The sequence below is a fragment of the Oncorhynchus tshawytscha genome, linkage group LG01 (genome assembly GCF_018296145.1).
Source record: "Oncorhynchus tshawytscha isolate Ot180627B linkage group LG01, Otsh_v2.0, whole genome shotgun sequence".
Taxonomy (NCBI): Eukaryota; Metazoa; Chordata; class Actinopteri; order Salmoniformes; family Salmonidae; genus Oncorhynchus; species Oncorhynchus tshawytscha.
The window spans coordinates 38,365,518-38,385,299 of record NC_056429.1 but is presented as its reverse complement, the minus strand read 5'-3'; the positions used below and the strand labels follow the sequence as shown (position 1 = coordinate 38,385,299).

Genomic DNA, 19,782 nt, shown 5'->3' with positions numbered 1-19,782 from the left:
ACAACTTGAAGCAAACCACGCCTTAATAGTAACACTTTTATCCTTGACCAATTACATTTCGACATACCTATAGTCGAGATACATTGTAATTTTTACTTTTCTGTTACTGTTTTCAAGGTCAATTTGGAAACAAAGGCAGCATTAGACTACTACTGTCAATGGACTTGGTCTATAAACGAATCTAATATTTGAATAAGAAATGCAATCTGATTCACAAGACTCTGTTATGAGGCAAATGGAAGACATTACATGCATGTCCACCTAATTATCACTAATAATGCTTTATTGCTCAATTAATTTAGCAACAACAATTTGAGGAAGTCTTGTCCTCTGTAGTATCAATGTTGTTCCATCTCCTGTTGTCTATTTATATACTGTGTTCAAAAACTGATTTGTGAGCCTAATCTGCTCTGTCTCTCAGACTAGGGATGGATCAGTCTCAATACTCTACAGCAGCTTCCTCTTACACACTGATCTGAAAATCAAAGACGTGGAGATATTTTGTTCATTTATTTAATGTTATATATGTTCTACGGTGCACTTATCCCCCAAAAATATGTCTGAAAAATTCAGTCAATTCAATTCAGGTTGCTAATACGGGGTCAATATGGGGCGCTAGTAATATATGTAGCCTACACACTCCAATGCGATGATTCACCACCAACAATCAATTGACACAATGTAAAAGATGGCTGTGATACTGTATTCTTCAGGGAGCCTGGCAAAACATGTGGCAGATTTGATATATTACATTACAGAAGCCTCATATTCTCAGAGAGGGGGAGACCCATTTTCTCCCTCAGTTATGAGGACACTTTGTCCACCCATGGTGTTACATTTGAGGAAGGGGTACAGGGAAAGGGGAGTGTGGTTGGTGTTACATAGGGGGAAGGGTTACAGGGTGGGTCACTCTTTCACTATTGTAAAGGACTCCTTGGTGGAGGTTGGTTTGCTCAGGGCCTGAATATCGTCTAGGAGCTTGATCTGGGTCACAATGTGGGATGATCCTGGAGATATAATGAAAATTACATGTTTGTTTACTAACAAAATAATGTTCTTAAAATCACAGATGAAGAACATTCTGTAGTGTTGCTTTGCCTGACATTCAAGACCATGACAGAACCATACTGTTGTACTGTGAATCTTCATTTTTCATTCATTACCTCTTGTTTTTTGTACTACCATTTATTTACAGCAGGGGGTGTCAAGCACTAGAACAGGTACTGACTGGGCTGTAGTTTGGGACAATAGCAATGGTTGGGTGAATCTCAAAAGTCTCAATTCACCTTGGAAGCGATGAGAGAGGACGCAACTAACCGTGAATACTTTTGAGATTCACCCACTGCTGTTGGTACCCACCTATGATGACCTCACAGGACTTGATGGACAGTGTGACCTGGTAGGCACAGCGAATCTCTGAGTAGCGGATCCCTCCAATGACGAAGATGATGAGCCTGGAGCCACTCCTCCGCTCATCCTGAGAACTGGCCTTGTGTTTCTGACGGGCACTAGGAGAGGAGAGAGGGATTAAGATATGGAGAGGGTGTGTGTGAGATTGGAACTTATTAATAAGTTACATTATCATATATGATTTTATTAATTAAAAAAGAATCATCTGCATCTCTTCCATATCCGAGACCTAGACTATAAAGCAGGGTTCCCAACCTGTCGGCCCGCAGACCCGAATTTGGCACGTGTTTTTTTTTATTTGCCTGCCCCCCCCACCCCACAAAAGTTCTCTGAGCCCTAAACAAATCCACAAAATAATTAATATTTTGGGGGATTTTCATTCTTGGACATAAGACTAACAATACCAGAAATTGTCTCCAAGGGATTTTCATTTTGGAAGTCTGGTCCCAAGTATTCCCAAGCATTATAGAGAGATCATATACAAATGTGAGCAATATTTGAAATGGTGTTTTAGTTAAATACTATATCTGGGATTATTGTGGTCAATTTGCAGTCTACAAATTATTAATAATTATGTTCCGTACCCCCGATCAGCTGCTCTATAAATAAATTGCTGAATCTAGTTGATAATTCCTGCTATAGAGTTCAGCTTGTATAACTGACATGCAGCAAAATAACGTGAACCACTCATTGTCACAAACTGGCATAATACACGCCAGGGATGGGAGAAGCCTCTGAGTTTGATTTGAGTGTCAATGCTCCCTGCCACTCCTGAATATTTCCTGAATCAGAAACAGTGGTTACATAATAAATCAGATTTAGCCTTTCTGATTAGCCTTTCTGTCTTACACATTGATTCTTCAGAAGCCTAAAATATTTCCAATCTGGGCCTAAACCTGTGTTCCTGGCCTTGACCCACGCAACATGTCTTATGAATGACTTCGGATAAATCAGGAGTGAACCAGGCATTCGATCTACCTTTAACTCTTAGTTTTAAAGGATGCATGATTATCTACAATATTATTAAATACATTTGCAAAAAAGATTAAAGAAAAATCAGGTCCAGGCAGGGATAGCTGGGATACAATCAAGGTCACTAAAATAATGTAAAAAAGCTTGTTCACACGTTTTTAACGATCCTCTTAGTGATGATACGAGGGATTAGGTTGATGTATTCTCACATCTCTGACATAGACAACGGTCACTCAAATCCACTGGGAAAACCCCACTAGCAACATATTTATCTGGAGTATCTGTCAAAATAATATCAATCAGGGTAGATTGATGGATCTTTAGGATGTGGCCATGTAGGCTCAGTTATAGGCTGAGACAGGTCTAGCTCATAGCAAATATCTTTCAATGTATCTGACACTGGCCTCCCACAATCAATATTGAAATCGCCTGAAATGAATGGTTCAGATTTACCATACTTAGATAACATAAATGTATCTGAATTGCTAAGAGAACATGAGGGAGCCGAGAGAGGGCGATACACTCCTACTAGTGTCAGCTGGTTATTATGACCAAGGCCCACATTAAGAACGAGACAATCAAACTGCTTAGGGAGAGAGGCAGCAAGAGAAACTGTAACATTTAAATTGTCCTTTATAAATGTCTACACCACCACCTCTGCAAATTGTCCAATCTGTAAATATTATAAGCAGACAGAGATACATCAGAGTCCAGCACAGAATTATTCAACCAAGTTTCCGAAATTACCAGAATGTTCACGTTGGATTGAGAAGCTAGAATTTAAAATCCATCTTTGAAATTAAACTTCTGGCATTTATATGAACAAATTCCAAGACCGCAGCTGCAGGATTTCAGGTCAGATGGTAGCACTGGTAGCCTACACACGTGTAGCTTATTGTCGGTCAATCAGAGGCGCTACAGAGGCTCCATGGGTAATTTAAAAAATGACAGAATGAAGTTGGCTAATTGAGGAGGCTACAATGATCAACCAAAAGGTAGGCTACTGTTTCATATGAAAGGAGTTGTTGTAGACCAGTACGGGGAGCATAGCAAAATAGCATAAATTACACTTGCTACTTGAGCTAGCTGGCTAACTTAGCGGACTACTGTAGCTAGCTAGCTTCTTTACAACGATTTGATGCAGTCAAGACAAGCACTACCTCCAGATAGATAACCTATGGCAGCAACAAGTTCGTAGCATGAGCAGGTCTCCATTGAATTTTTAACATGTATTTCGACTATCTGAACATTTTGAATAGTGCAATAACTTCAAATGCCCATCCCTAGCAGAGTAACCAGAGCCTTTGTTCAATTTAGGGATGGGCATTTGAAATGATTTCACTACTTGAATAATATCATGATGTGTTTTCGGATATCGAAATACATGCGTTTTAAAGAGAAACTTTTTGGGGGTGGGAAACTTCAATGGAGACTCAGGGGCAGGTGTGTGTGGCAAGGAGGGAGAGAAATAGAGAGAACAACGTGTCCAAACTGACTGGCATTAGTTTGACAAAGTTGTTGCTGCCATCTATCATACCATCTGGTAGTGCTGGTCTTGACTGCATCAACACTCTATTCACATTAAACCTCAGCCTACCTGTTGGTTGATCATTGTAGCCTACTCATTCCATTCGGCAATGATTATTAATCTCCCACTTCAGTTGCTACACATGGAGCCTCTGATTGTAGTGCCGCTTTGACAGATGACAACAAACTACATGTGTGAAATGGGTGTGTAGGCTACCAGTGTGTCTTTTATGGGGTGCACTCATGAAAACTGTAATAAAACTTCACATTCAGAGCATTTTTGACACCTCGAACTCTACAGAGTGTCTCAGAGAAGAAGTGCTGATCTACGATCAGGTCCAAACTGTCCATGGAACCTAGATCTAAAAAGGGTAAACTGATCCTAGAATAGCACTCCTACATTGTGAATACAGGCTCTGTTTGGGCCCATCACTTCCTGTTCCACCCTGCCCTTGTAACTCCCTCCCTCCCTGTGCCTGAAAAAAGCTAAGTGACACAGTTCTGTTCTGTGAGACAAAGAAACGGTTTATCAACGTTATCATCGTCTGCATTACGCTGACCTCCATCAGGTCTTTGACAGGTGTCCATCTGGACAGGTTGTATGTCTCTTCCTGAAATCGCTCCCTTCGAGACGACCTAAGTAGTGGGAACAAGCTTGGCTGGAGAGAGGGAGAGAGTGAAAGAGAGACATAGAAACAAAACCATAAATAAAAGTAAAGTTTAAGGTAAGAAGATACAAAATAAGAATAGCAAGAAAAATAAAAAACATAAAACTAGTGAAGTTCCACTCTATAATACAATACACTGATGGTACTGTATAATCCACCTGGGCTATGACCATGCTAAGATCTAGCAAACTACATACAGCTATGCCCTATAAAATCCCACTAACCGAAGATGTGGTGGGGACTCCCAGTTCTCTCCAGTTGAGAATAAACTCTGTCCTCCTCGATCTTAACGTGTTGGATGAGTTTGTTCAGGTTCTCCTCTGTTGTTCCTGTTCAGAACCAGAAAGAAAAAGGTTTTAAAAATAGTAATTGACTAAAGTTACCTCAGGCCAAACGAAAAGAGATTCTATTGAAGGAATATTCCTATAGCTGAAGCTCCAATGGTACCTTTGGCAAGGGGCACATAAGGAATTCATGATCTTCCATTTTAAAACTGTAAACTTTTTTTGAATTTTCAATTGAATAGATGCCATATAAAAGCATCTAAATGTTTACATGTACATTTAAAGATCCTCTTTAAAACTGTGAGGGCACAGGGTGAGTCAGAGCAGCAGACTTGCCGTTGAGGCTGAAGATGTAGAGGAGAACAGCTCTGATCTTGCAGTAGATGTCGTGGGGGTGCAACAGCACAGGAAGCAGTGTCCTCATCGGGTCCTTCACCTTCTGACCCTCCACATCAGACCCTACTGCCAGGTCCTACACAACAGTGAGCACACAGCATCAGTCAGAAACCACAAGGCCATACATAAGGGACATGTACATTACAACAGCGACATGTTGTCCAAAAACATGAAACACTGTAAAGCATACCTGCTCAGCTTTGCAGAGTTCCTGCTCAGCTTTGCAGAGTTCCTGCTCAGCTTTGCAGAGTTCCTGCTCAGCTTTGCAGAGTTCCTGCTCAGCTTTGCAGAGTTCCTGCACATTCTTCTGGAAGTGGTTCATACAGTCTTCAGTCAAATTCAGATGGACATTTTTATGTGGTTGACATAGAAACATGGCTGAGAAAAACAGTCTAATATTTTATTCTAATATCAATACATTTTCCCACATGGCAGTATAAGTGAACAGCTTTAATTTCCAAACAAACCCAGTCACATAATAGAGGACTGACCTGTTTTTCCACAGTATCATTACCATAGAGAGCAGGTGGAAAAGAAAAAACACAATATACTGGGCCTCAGAGGCATCACACCCAAACAGAGCAGACCAACTCAGGATGACAACCAAAATGGACCAGGTTACATGGTGCTACATACCTGAGCCACCTGCTTGCGGAAGTGGGGCATCTTTTTCATAAGCTGGGATAAGCCACTTATTGTGATCTAGAAAACAGAAAATAATGATAAATACAATGATTTTACTTTATTTTATTTAACCAGGCAAGTCAATTAAGAACAAATTCTTATTTACAATGACGGCCTGGTAAGAGGCAAAAGGCCTCCTGTGGTGACGGGGGCTGGGATAAAAACTAACAAAAAAATCAATTTAAGACAAAACAGACAAAGACTGAAGACACTGCCAACAGCACAAACACAACAGCAAACAAACAGTGAGTGGATGTGTGTGTAGGCATATGTGTGGTGTGTGTAAAGTAAAACATGCTTCCTTACAAAAGGCCACGTAAACTAGGGACATCAGGTGACAACTAGATGTCCCAACAACCTGTTCATCCATTTGTCCTTTTAACACCTCCAGGGACACCAGGTCCTGGGGCCTCATTTATAAACCGTGCGTACGTTAAAAAAAACACCCCAAAACGTACAGTACCGGTCAAAAGTCTGGACACATACTCATTCAAGGGTTTGTCTTTATTGTAGAATTATAGTGAAGACAACAAAACATCAAAACTATGAAATAATACATATAGTAACCAAAAAAATGAACTCAAAAAAGAAAGGTCCTCTCACTGTCAACTGCGTTTATTTTCAGCGAACTTAACATGTGTAAATATTTGTATGAACATAACACTATTTAACAACTGAGACATAAACTGAACAAGTTCCACAGACGTGTGACTATGTGACTAACAGAAATGGAATAATCTGTCCCTGAACAAAGGGGGGTCAAAATCAAAAGTAACAGTCAATGCAGCTGGTGGCCACACCAGATACTAAAGTACTGCAGTGCATCTCCTCCTCATGGACTGCACCAGATTTGCCAGTTCTTGCTGTTAGACGTTACCCCACTCTTCCACCAAGGCACTTGCAAGTTACTGGACATTTCTGCGGGGGAATGGCCCTAGCCCTCACCCTCCGATCCAACAGGTCCCAGACGTGCTCAATGGGATTGAGATCCGGCTCTTCACTGGCCATGGCAGAACACTGACATTCCTGTCTTGTAGGAAATCACGCACAGGACGAACAGTATGGCTGGTGGCATTGTCATGCTAGAGGGTCATGTCAGGATGAGCCTGCAGGAAGGGTACCACATGAGGGAGGAGGATGTCTTCCCTGTAACGCACAGCGTTGAGATTGCCTGCAATGACAACAAGCTCAGTCCGATGATGCTGTGACACACCGCCCCAGACCATGACGGACACTCCACCTCCAAATCGATCCCGCTCCAGAGTACAGGCATCGGTGTAACGCTCATTCCTTCGACGATAAACATGAATCTGACCATCACCCCTGGTGAGACAAAACCGCAACTCGTCAGTGAAGAGCACTTTTTGGCAGTCCTGTCTGGTCCAGCGACGGTGGGTTTTTGCCCATAGGCGACGTTGTTGCCGGTGATGTCTGGTAAGGACCTGCCTTACAACAGCCCTACAAGCCCTCAGTCCAGCCTATTGCGGACAGTCTGAGCACTGATGGAGGGATTGTGCGTTCCTGGTGTAACTAGGGCAGTTGTTGCCATCCTCTACCTGTCCCGCAGATGTGATGTTCTGATGTACTGATCCTGTGCAGGTGTTGTTACACGTGGTCTGCCACTGTGAGGACAATCAGCTGTCCGTCCTGTCTCCCTGTAGCGCTGTCTTAGAGATCTCACAGTACGGACATTGCAATTTATTGCCCTAGCCACATCTGCAGTCCTCATGCCTCATTACAGCATGCCTAAGGCACGTTCACACAGATGAGCAGGGACCCTCGGCATCTTTCTTTTGGTGTTCTTCAGAGTCAGTAGAAAGGCCTCTTTAGTGTCCTAAGTTTTCATAACTGACCTAATTGCCTACCGTCTGTAAGCTTAAAAACAATTCCACAGGTGCATGTTCATTAATTGTTTGTGGATCATTGAACAAGCATGGGAAACAGTGTTTAAACCCTATCCTTGAAGTTATTTGGATTTTTACGAATTATCTTTGAAAGACAGGGTTCTGAAAAAGGGTTGTTTCTTTTTTTGCCGAGTTCACATTTTACAATCGAGATTTTTCAAAGTTGCCACCCTTTGCCTTGATTACAGCTTTGCATACTCTTGGCATTCTCTCAACCAGCTTCATGAGGAAGTCACCTGGAATGCATTTCAATTAACAGGTGTACCTTGTTAATTTGTGGAATTTCTTTCCTGTTTAATGTGTTTGAGCCAATCAGTTGTGTTGTGATAAGGTAGGGGTATTATACAGAAGATAGCCCTATTTGGTAAAAGACCAAGTCCATATTATGTCAAGAGCAGCTCAAAAAAGCAAAGAGAAACAACAGTTTCTTTAAGACATGAAGGTCAATCAATGTGGAAAACTTCAATAACTTTGAACGTTTCTTCAAGTGCAGTCGCAAAAACCATCAAGAATTATGATGAAACTGGCTCTCATGAGAACTGCCACAGGAAAGGAAGACCCAGAGTTACCTCTGCTGCAGAGGATGTTCATTAGTTAACTGCACCTCAAATTGCAGCCTTCAGAGTTCAAGTATCTAACACATCTCAACATCAACTGTTCAGAGGAGACTGCGTGAACCAGGCCTTCATGGTCGAATTGCTGCAAAGAAACCACTATTAAAAGGACCATTAAGAAGAGGAGACTTGCTTGGGCCAAGAAACACGAGCAATGGACATTAGAGACTGGTTGAAATCTGTCCTTTGGTCTGATGAGTCAAATTCGAGATGTTTGGTTCCGTTTTGTCACAACTTTGGAAGTATGCTTGGGGTCATTGTCCATTTGGAAGACCCATTTGCGACCAAGCTTTAACTTCCTGACTGATGTCTTGAGATATTGCTTCAATATATCCACATAATTTCCAACCTCATGATGCCATCCATTTTGTGAAGTGCACCAGTCCCCACTGCAGCAAAGCACCCCCACAACATGATGCTGCCACCCCTGTGCTTCATGGTTGGGATGGTGTTCTTCAGCTTGCAAGACTCCCCCTTTTTACCCCAAACATAACGATGGTCATTATGCCAAACGGTTCTGTTTTTGTTTCATCCGACCAGAGGACATTTCTCTAAAAAGTACGATCTTTGTCCCCATGTGCAGTTGCAAACCGTAATCTGTCTTTTTTTATGGCGGTTTTGGAGTGGCCTTTCAGGTTATATCGATATAGGACTCGTTTTACTGTGGATATATATACTTTTGTACCTGTTTCCTTCAGCATCTTCACAAGGTCCTTTGCTGTTGTTCTGGGATTGATTTGCACTTTTCGCACCAAAGTACGTTCATTTCTAGGAGACAGAGCGTGTCTCCTTCCTGAGCGGTATGACGGCTGCGTGGTCCCATGGTGTTTATACATGCATAATATTGTTTGTACAGATGAACGTGGTACCTACAGGCGTTTGGAAATTGCTCTGATTGCTTTGATTTTCCCATGATGTCAAGCAAAGAGGCACTGAGTTTGAAGGTAGGCCTTGAAATACATCCACAGGTACACCTCCAATTGACTCAAATTAAGTCAATTAGAAGAAGCTTCTAAAGCCATGATATCATTTTCTGGAATTTTCCAAGCTGTTTAAAGGCACAGTCAACTTAGTGTATGTAAACTTCTGACCCACTGGAATTGTGAAACAGTGAATTATAAGTGAAATAAGCCTTTCATATTTTATGAATTTGTAGAAATGTCTAAAAACATAATTACACTTTGACATTACGGGGTATTGCGTGTAGCCCAGTGACACAAAGGATGAATATTTTCTGAAGGCACTGTATTTCTGTTCAAGAACATGCTTAAGGCACATGGCAAGCTAAAAGGATGGGGGTCACAGGGTCAAAGCCCCTCAGAAAAGCAGAACCTAATATTTGGTACAGAAACCTTTGTTTGCAATTACAGAGATCATATGTTTCCTGTAGTTCTTGACCAGGTTTGCACACACTGCAGCAGGGATTTTGGCCCACTCATCCATACAGACCTTCTCCAGATCCTTCAGGTTTCGGGGCTGTCGCTGGGCAATACGGACTTTCAGCTCCCTCCAAAAATGTTCTATTGGGTTCAGGTCTGGAGACTGGCTAGGCCACTCCAGGACCTTGAGATGCTTTGTAAGTAGGAAAACCTGCAAAATCGGCAGTGTATCAAATACTTGTTCTCCCCACTGTACATGGATGAGAGGAACATCCAGAAAAGTGTTTATGCCATTTACAAAAGCCAATAATTTTGACTGAATTCATCGTGTTCAGCTTCACTCTCAAATACTAGGTGCCATCAACACACGGTAACTGATAATCTTCCCATGCTTCTGCATTCTTAAAAGCAGCTTTTTTAAGAGGGATAAAACACAGATCATATAATCCAAGTCACACCCCTCAAGCATTTTCTCCTGACAACAGAACAGGTCTTTTGAATAAATCTACAAGTGTTACTGTATCCAGATATTCCGTTACAGAATCCTAGCGTTGACAGATTGCCACATTTTATAACATCATATTAAGATTTTAGAGCAACGCCCTTCCAGGATTTTGTGTACCTTTTTGCCCTTCGGAAATCCAGCACCACTCACAGACCAACAAAAATGAATAACCTACAGTAACTGACATGGTGCAAGCTATTTTGTAAGGGAGAGTAATAGTTTCTTATGTGAATGGAAAAGAAAAAAAACTTACTTGGGACTCCTGGGGCAAGAAGGAAATGTTTATTTCCTTGCAGACACGTATGTATTTTGCACAGTACTATTTCATCTTGCTGAACAACTCATCAGAACAATCTGATGTGGGGAGGAGTTCCAGAATTGACCATCAATAAAGGGGTTTATAATAAAAAAGTCAGAATATTTCTTCCCTCAGTATATACTTACAGTCAGTGAAATAAACATATGCTGCTTTATACTTAGGTTTCAGCTTGAAGTCACCAATGAAGGCATCCACACACTGTCAACACTGAATGGAAATATTTCACTACAAATACACATTCACAGCCCTGTCAAACCTAGAACACGTGAAGAACAAGTTGTACTATTTTGTTTGGAATGATGATCAATATAGACGTGTTCATATTGAGGTGGAGTATGGTGTAGAGACATTTAATGATGTCGAAACTTTGCTGTCGGGCTCATGAAGTAGATGGCCTTCATTTCCAGTACAGGCTCTCTGCTTTTGTAGAGGTCCTACACAACTAAGAGAAAATACAGTTTAATTTCAGTTCATGGTGCGGATATCAATAACACCACTTTCAACTGTTTTAAACATATTCTAAGTAGCCTTTGGTTATTTGTACTAATTGAGTACATAAGAAGTTCTATGCTAATGATATGTCAGTCTTGCTTATGCTGTTGTGGGGACACATTCTTATATCCATCTTGCATGTAACAAAACAGACAGCCTTACAGGGATCTAATATTTTCACCTCCCTTCTACATGAAACAGAAGCGTCACTTTGAGGTGTGAAAACGTCCACTTGCAATGTAATTCTCCAATTACAAGAAGTCAACCACAGATTGTGCACCACCACAATTGCTGTCATATTGTTGTCCTGAAATCATGGTTACAATCCGCAACGGTCGCAAGTAAGGCCAAACAGTAGACATCTATGAAAATTATCATTTCCATTAGTGTGACATACTGGTGATTCCCTCCTGCATCAGGTCAGACGTTTTGCAGCATGTCGACAGAAGCTTAGTGCTGAAGTGGCCCAGGATCAATATCTGAGAAAGAAAAGATGCATGTTATGACCTTGATATGATACCTTTTGATTAAGACACTGTGTTGAATGTTTCACATTAGACGAGAGATGTCAATCATAAACGCAGCATACAATACATTCCCAACCAGCAGTGTATCAAAACAATGACTGGGTAGTGTGCAGTCGGGAATAGAGCACGTAACCCAATTAACATGGTCTAAGTGATGGAACGGTGAAGGAATGCAGTCAATGCATTCAAGAACGCAATAGTGAGTGTTGTGTCAAAATAAACAGGTCCAGTCCCATTACCTTCCATATTTCTGACTTCCTCAATGATCGTTTCCTTTATTCCTAGTTGAAAGATGAATGGTAGATAGCTTAACCTTAGTATTTATTACGTTCTACTTGTCAATCCCTAGGCTATGTTATTGACTGTCAGAGCTGCCCCCTCCCACAAACGATCCAACTGGCAAAACAATCAATGAAAGATACTATTTCTCAGGCCATAAAAAAATATATATATTGGAAAAGTTACCCTACACTCAAGTGCATTCTATTTGTATATTTCTTGACAGTGCACTGACCAATGCTGACCAAGGCTATACACTGACCTAGCTGTCTGTCAAGGGGTGCAATCATTAGTCCAAACAGTTGCATGAGAGATCTTAACTTTTGTCCACACATTACCGCAATCCTTTCTACGAGACTTTCTACTTCAGTGAGTCGGCGGCAAAGAACATTCTGCTCAGACCAGGCCCAAAACCCTGACACTCAAAAAGGAAGAGGCGGCATTCTAAAGACCGGCGTGCGGGATACCTGACGAGACTACGTCGGCGAGTGAATAAACCGCCTCCACCCTCCATTCTATTGGTGAATGTGCAATCAGTGGAGAATAAACTGGACGACCTCCGTTCAAGACTATCCTATCAATGTGATTTGAAGAACTATAATATCCTATGTTTCTCCGAGACATGGATGAACAAGGACGTGGAAAACATAACCCGAGCTGGTTCTTCTATACAATCGGGGGGGGGGGTTTGTCTCTGTTAACAGCAGCTAGTGCACGATCTCGAATATTATGGAAGATTTGAGGTTATGCTCGCCTGAGTTAGAATACCCTACCAGCTGTAGACCAGCTGTACTCAAATCTTACCCTACGAGGTCCGGAGCCTGCTGGTTTTCTGTTCTACCTGATAAATAATTGCACACACCTGGTGTCCCAGGTCTAAATCAGTCCCTGATTTATAGGGGGACAATTAAATTCAGTGGAACTGGCTTCGAAGTACAGAGTTGAGTTTGAGGGCTGTAGACAATACTATTTACCAAGAGAGTTTATCTATATTTTTCGTAGCTTTCCATTTACCAACACAAAATGATGCTGGCACTAAGAACACACTCTGTACTGTATTTGCCACAAGGGCCTGCTATCATTCACTTTGAACTGGACTGTGTGTGTACAAGCAGTTGCAACAGCACAACTTTAATTGGGATTATAATGATGAAAGAACTACCTGAGATTGTACTTAGAATTTCATGGTCATACATTAGGATTCGTGGTTGCAAGTACAATTCGCTAACCCAGTCTCTCATTAATTATGTTCTATATGTATAAATAACCACAATGTTTTTATGTTCTGTTATGTTCTGATGCGCCATGAGCACAAACTCATGGCGCATCAAACTCCATCAATACCACACCCCTCTTCAACGAGTCGGACAAGAAGGATTTACACCAGACACCCGACAAGGCCCTCATCCCCGTCATTCGCAGGAGGAAAAGACAGAGTTATCGTGGACGCCGATCCGGGTGCCTTGTAAGGATCTGTCGCCGAGAGGGCAATCTACCTTTACCATCAGTCCTTTTAGCCAATGTACAATCAATCGATAATAAAATAGACGAACTACGAGCACGTATATCCTACCAACGGGGCATTAAAAACTGTAATATCTTATGTTTCACCACTAAACAACTCCCTCTATAACTGGATCCTGGACATCCTGACAGGCCGCCCCCCGGTGGTAAGGGTAGGGAACAACACATTCGCCACGCTGATCCTCAACATGGGGGCCCCTCAGGAGTGCGTGCTCAGTCCCCTCCTGTACTCCCTGTTCACTCATGACTGCATGGCCAGGCACGACTCCAGCACCATCATCAAATCAGCTGATGACACAACAGTGGTAGGCCTGATCACCGACAACGATGAGACAGCCTATAGGGGGAGGTCAGAGACCTGGCCATGTGGTGCCAGGACAACAACCTCTCCCTCAACGTGATCAAGACAAAGGAGATGATTGTGGACTACAGGAAAAGGAGGCCCGAGTACGCCCTCATTCTCATCGACGGGGTTTTAGTTTAACAGGTTGAGAGTTTCAAGTTCCTTGGTGTCCACATCACCAACAAACTATCATGGTTCACACACACTAAGACAGTCATGAAGAGGGCACGACAGAGCCTATCCCCCCCAGGAGACTGAAAAGATTTGGCATGGGTCCTGAGATCCTCAAAAGGTTCCACAGCTGCACCATCGAGAGCATGGTTGCATCACTGCCTGGTATGGCAACTGCTCTGCCTCCAACCTCAAGGCACTACAGAGGGTAGTGCATACGGCCCAGTGCATCACTGGGGCCAAGCTTCCTGCCATCCAGGACCTCTACACCAGGCGGTGTCAGAGGAAGGCCCTAGAAATTGTCAAAGACTCCAGCCACCATAGTCATAGTTCTCTCTGCTACCGCACAGCAAGCGGTACCGGAGCACCAAATCTAGGTCCAAAAAGTGTCTTAACAGCTTCTACCCCCATGCCATAAGACTGAACAGCTAATCAAATGGCTACCCAGACCCCTCGTTTACGCTGCTGCCACTCTCTTTTTATAATCTATGCATAGTCACTTTAACTCTACCTACATGTACATATTACCTCAATTACCTCGACTAACCGGTGCCCTCACACATTGAGTTAATTAAGAGTTAAGACTATGTACCGGTACCCCCTGTATACAGCCTCGCTTGTTATTTTACCGCTGCTGTTTAATTATCTGTTACTTTTATTTTCTATGTTCTACTTATTAACACTTATTTAAAAAAAATCTTAACTTCTTAAAGCATTGTCGGTTAATTAAGGGCTTGTAAGTAAGCATTTCACTGTTAGGTCAACACCGGTTGTATTCGGCGTATGTGACAAATACAATTTGATTTGCAGCTTCAAATAAAATGTTATTTATCACAGGTACCGAATACAACCTTACAGTGGAATGCTTACTTACAAGCCCTTAAGCAACAATGCAGTTTTGCCTGCTAATAATGCATGTGTTGTCCCAATCAAGCAACCAAGCTAACACGCTGAAGTTGACTAGCTTGCTAGCTACTTCCTGACACAAATGAGAGAACACCTCAATTATCCTTTTAGTCGCCCTAGCAGAGTTGGTTAGCCTATACACGTGTTTTATAGAGCATTCGTGACTAATGTGGGATTCTGTGTTTTACATTATAGCCATTACCATATATATATATATATATATATATATATATATATATGATTAAATATTATCTGATGTTGGCTGTGTGAAGTATCTGCATTTGTGCACTTGAGCATCATCATGAGATTAAACAACTGCTTGCTACATCTACTTACCTGTTTGTGTGTGTGACAAGAACTGAGTAACATGGTGTGACCTGCATGTTGCAAAACTGTAGATAACAGCCCAGCAGATGATTTGTCCTTGTGTTTGTATGTGACAATATTGAGCACATGGTGTGACTTGCTGTGTCTTACAAAGTTGTGGTTAATCAGGTATAGGGAGGGGTGGTCATCGCGAGGTTTAACTGAGATGGAAAAATACTGAACAACACAATAGCAGGAACTGAGCAAATGTTATAACTAGGCTGCGATACCAGAACAATAAGAATCTATACATCGACGGAGGGAGGACTCCAAGAAGCGCCATGAGGCGGGAACCAGCCTGAGCGCCTGCGATAGGCTGAGCAAGTCTAAACCATGCTCAGCCTCTACTGTGATAGGCCAACAGACAGGTTTATCACAGTATAAGAACACTGTTTACGTACATCCAGCCAGTTCCCTGTTCTGCCCTGCGTGGTATTACAGTGAGCCCATATATACGTAAGTTACATTTGCCATTTATTGCTTAGCTAATAAAAAATACATAGTATACAATCAGTGACTCATTGTCATATTTATCCTGATAGCAGATTCGAATTGACGCAACTCTAACAATAATTATTACTTTTTTGCCTACATTTACTGACGCCAGTCATATTCACCGAGTCTTGTGCCTTTGTAAATTCATCAGTTATTCTGCACTCTGGCATACCTAAACAAGAGTGCTCTGAAATCAGGGTAGATAGCTAGCCAGAGTGAATTTTAAAACACAAGAGATATGCTAACTGGATAACAGTCATTTAGCATAGCTAGCAAAGTGATTCACATGTCTTGCCACCAAACCAAATGACACGTGCATCTCTAGCTGTGTAGCCACTGAAAAACAAAACAAGGGGAAAAAGTCAGTCACTCATCCAATGACATGATGTCCTCCTAGCAGCTAGCTTGATCCATAAATATGTACACTAGCATATTAGCAAAGTTATGACTGACTTGCTAGTTTGATTGTATTGATATTCCCAGCCTTAGTTACAATCGTCCGTTTTTGTCGAACATATTGAGTCATTGAAACTGAAACAGTGCATCCCGAATAGAGACAGCAAACAATGTACCAGGCCAACTGTGATGTACAACCTGATAGCAATATTTTTTGGACTACTAAGAAAAGTATTGGTGAATTATATTAATCATGCATTGAACTGCATCCATCTATTCAGCCAACAATGCCTTAGTGTATGTCATGGAATGTTGAGGAAAATATAACCTATTTTTAAAACCTCTTATAAAGTTGGTTTTGCAGCATAAACTGTGAATTTGATTTTTTTTATTGATATAATTATCTGTTTATTTCATATCTGCAAAGTATTTTAAACGCTGTTAGTTCCACTTTAATGATATATTACAGCATACCAACTTATATTTGGTGGTTTTATATCACTTGCATTTTAGGCCTTATAACAAAGGCTTCTAAAATGACAGTGACTACAGGGCAAACCAGATCAAAAGGATATGGCTAGCCACTCAAACATTAAAGGTTTGAGATTTCCTGCCACTTTGATGTGTCCCCTATAAATATAAATGTATTTGTTGGGGAAACACTCAAGTATCACTTACATCCGTACAGCAATCTCCCTTACCACAGCAACATATATAGCCTCTTACAAGACACGCCTCAAAATATGTTTAATGAGTGAGAACCAATACCACACACCCACTAATGTTCAAAAGGTTTTTGGCACTCCAAAATGTATTCTGAATGACAGTAAATGACTGGCAGCAATTGGCCAGTAAGTCACTGTAGAGGTTTGTAGAATTTCTGAAATACACTATAATACCATATTCTGTGGGGGCACAGCATTCTCACTCAAAGGTGCAAAAATATGAGAAGCCCCTGACTGCAGTGTGCAGTTCGGGGCCGGGCTCAATGTGGTCGGAGTCAAACGCATATAACCCGAACCCTTCCCGGCTCCTTCAAGGTCACCCAAGTTGAGGTAAACGTCGAAGGTATCAACGTCAACGAAAACGAATCTTAATCAAACCTAACCTAACCTACATGAATAAAAATATAAACCACGGAAGTAACTGAGACTGTCATTATGCGTAATGTACTTTGTAATATTCATGTTATACCAGTGCAGTGGTATATTTTTATATGACCAAATACCGTACCGATGTTAGCATAGCGTTAATTAGCACCGATTTGCACGTGAGCTAGCTAATTGCTCACAATGAGGGAATCTTATTTGGACAAATTTGCCTACTTGAGCAATAAGCCTAGGTTTACATGCACAGTTCTGTAATCGATTTGAGCGTTGATTTTCTGTGTTTCTTCAATGTCTGCCTTGTGTTTGGCTGGCTCTAAATGTGTATCGCTGATGCCATTCCCTTAGTTACACATAGCGAGTCTACACAGCCTAAACACAGTATATACAATAATGAAATCACCTGGTCCCAACATACATGGCAAGTCAAGAAAAGTCATTTGTAACTTGTCCACACTGCAAACTGAAGTTAAATAAGAAAAACTTCAAAACACATTTACAAAGAAAGCATACACATTGCTTTGAAACAGTGTCCAATGAAAGATCTTTGACATGTGAGTGCATTGATGTGAGAAATGGTGTGTTTGCAGTCGAAAATACATTTTCTGGTCCAGCAACATCCATACATGTTGTGAAACATACTTGGGCTAATTCAGTTCCAACTGTGTTCAAAACTGTTATGCATGCTGGAGTATAAAAAGCTGTTGAATTGTACTTTTCCTTTACTTCACATACACTGTTCACAGAAACAGTGCTCGGATCTTGTCCCCTGGACCTTTGAGGACTTTTGGTGTGGATGATGTTCAGGTTAGATATTCCTTTAAAGGATTCCACTGAACTGTACCAAAAGTCTTGATTGTTATTCCTTTATTGAATATCGTACCTTGTTCACACCACAGGGCCTACCAAAGCAAGGTTTCACAAACAACTGTGGGGTGTTTGTTGTGATGGTAAGATGCTGGCTATTCAGTATATTATATTAGTCCTATTTTCTGTTATAACATATGTAAAGTGATTATTATTTCTGTGCTTGCAGCAAGCACAGCACACTACTGTTATTGCTCATACTTTTTATTGTTTATTATTGTTGACACTTTTTAGGACCTATTGCCTACAGTTTTTACACTACGTACACAATTCATACATCAAACTGGATGCTGATGTGACATGCTGTGACTTCTTGGGGGGGGTCTTCTACATCCTGAAATATATTCCTGATATATTCACTGAGGTATGTATAAATTATGAAATTCTCATCACTAGTGGATATAATGGTTTTTGGGATACCCATCCGATTGTGTGATTTTCCTTTTCAAATGAAAACATGCAGCAAATTAGGCGATGGTGGTGCCTAGTTCTCTCCTGCAGAACTTTCCCTTGCCGTAAGTCTTGAACGTTATAAAAACTTTTCATTTGCATCCTTAAACACATCTGCTGTTACCACTTCATATAATATTTCTTACGATCTTCAAAAATGAAATACGTTTTGTATTCAACGTGTGCCTTGAGCAAACGACCTCAGATGGACAAAAAAAAGTCAAACGTTCCATCCACATTGAGCCTGGCCACTGCAGTCAGGGGTACTTGACAAATATAGCCTCTTACAAGGCACAAAATATTTTAATGGGCAGAGACTCTTTCCCCACCCACAAAATTTTCCCACAATGCACCATAATTAATACTGTAAAACACATTTACAGTAGTTTACAGTGTTTTACTGTTGAAATTACAGAAAGGTCTTGCAGTGTTGCTGTAAAAAAAAAAAAGTATTTTACTGTGCAATCTACTGTGTTCAGTTTATACAGTTGATTAATACAGTAAGCTACTGATAAAATTGCAAAAATGGCTAACAGTGTAGCTACGGGGAAGCAAGAGAGTCACCTGCACAATGTGTATAGTTGGAGGCAGAGGTGGCACCTGTCTGCCTACACTCATCGCTTGCTTCCCCGCAACTCAACAGCTGATGTAGGCTGTGTGTGCCGGGTGTGGCATGTCCTTCCCACTGCTGAACAAAGCTGCGCATCTGCACTGCTAATATTTAATTGTGCTTATCACTGAAAAGCTCTCAACTCTTGTCCAAAAACTCTCTAGTCAGATTTTTGTCACAGAGGTAATTTCCTCTCGTCTCGTTTTAGTCAACTGAATTGAAAAATTATTTTTGTTTTTAGTTTTCTTTCGGTCTACATAGTCAGTTATAGTCTTCTCAATTGCCACAGAAAAATAGGTGTTTAACTAATATTATTCCCACTATTGTTGTTGACGAAATTAACACTGCTTTTAAGAGCATGTCTTTGCGATATGGGAGTTGGCCATATCCCCACATGTGAGATATCAAAACAAATAATTGAAGGACAATTTAAGGTTACTTGCATAACCCCAGTTTCACTGATATTAGGGGTGAGATATCTCACCGTATTCCCCTGCTCACAAGAGCATGAGGAAGAGAAGGATGCTTGAGAATAACCAGAAGGCGGGAAAATACCTCCTATTAAAGGATGTGTGGGACAACCTAATT

General features: G+C 41.2%; 1 pseudogene; it reads right to left on the bottom strand.

Annotated features, from left to right (window-relative positions):
• Positions 1 to 825: 825 nt before the first annotated feature.
• Positions 826 to 5,923, bottom strand: LOC112260441 (annotated as a pseudogene).
• Positions 5,924 to 19,782: the final 13,859 nt, after the last annotated feature.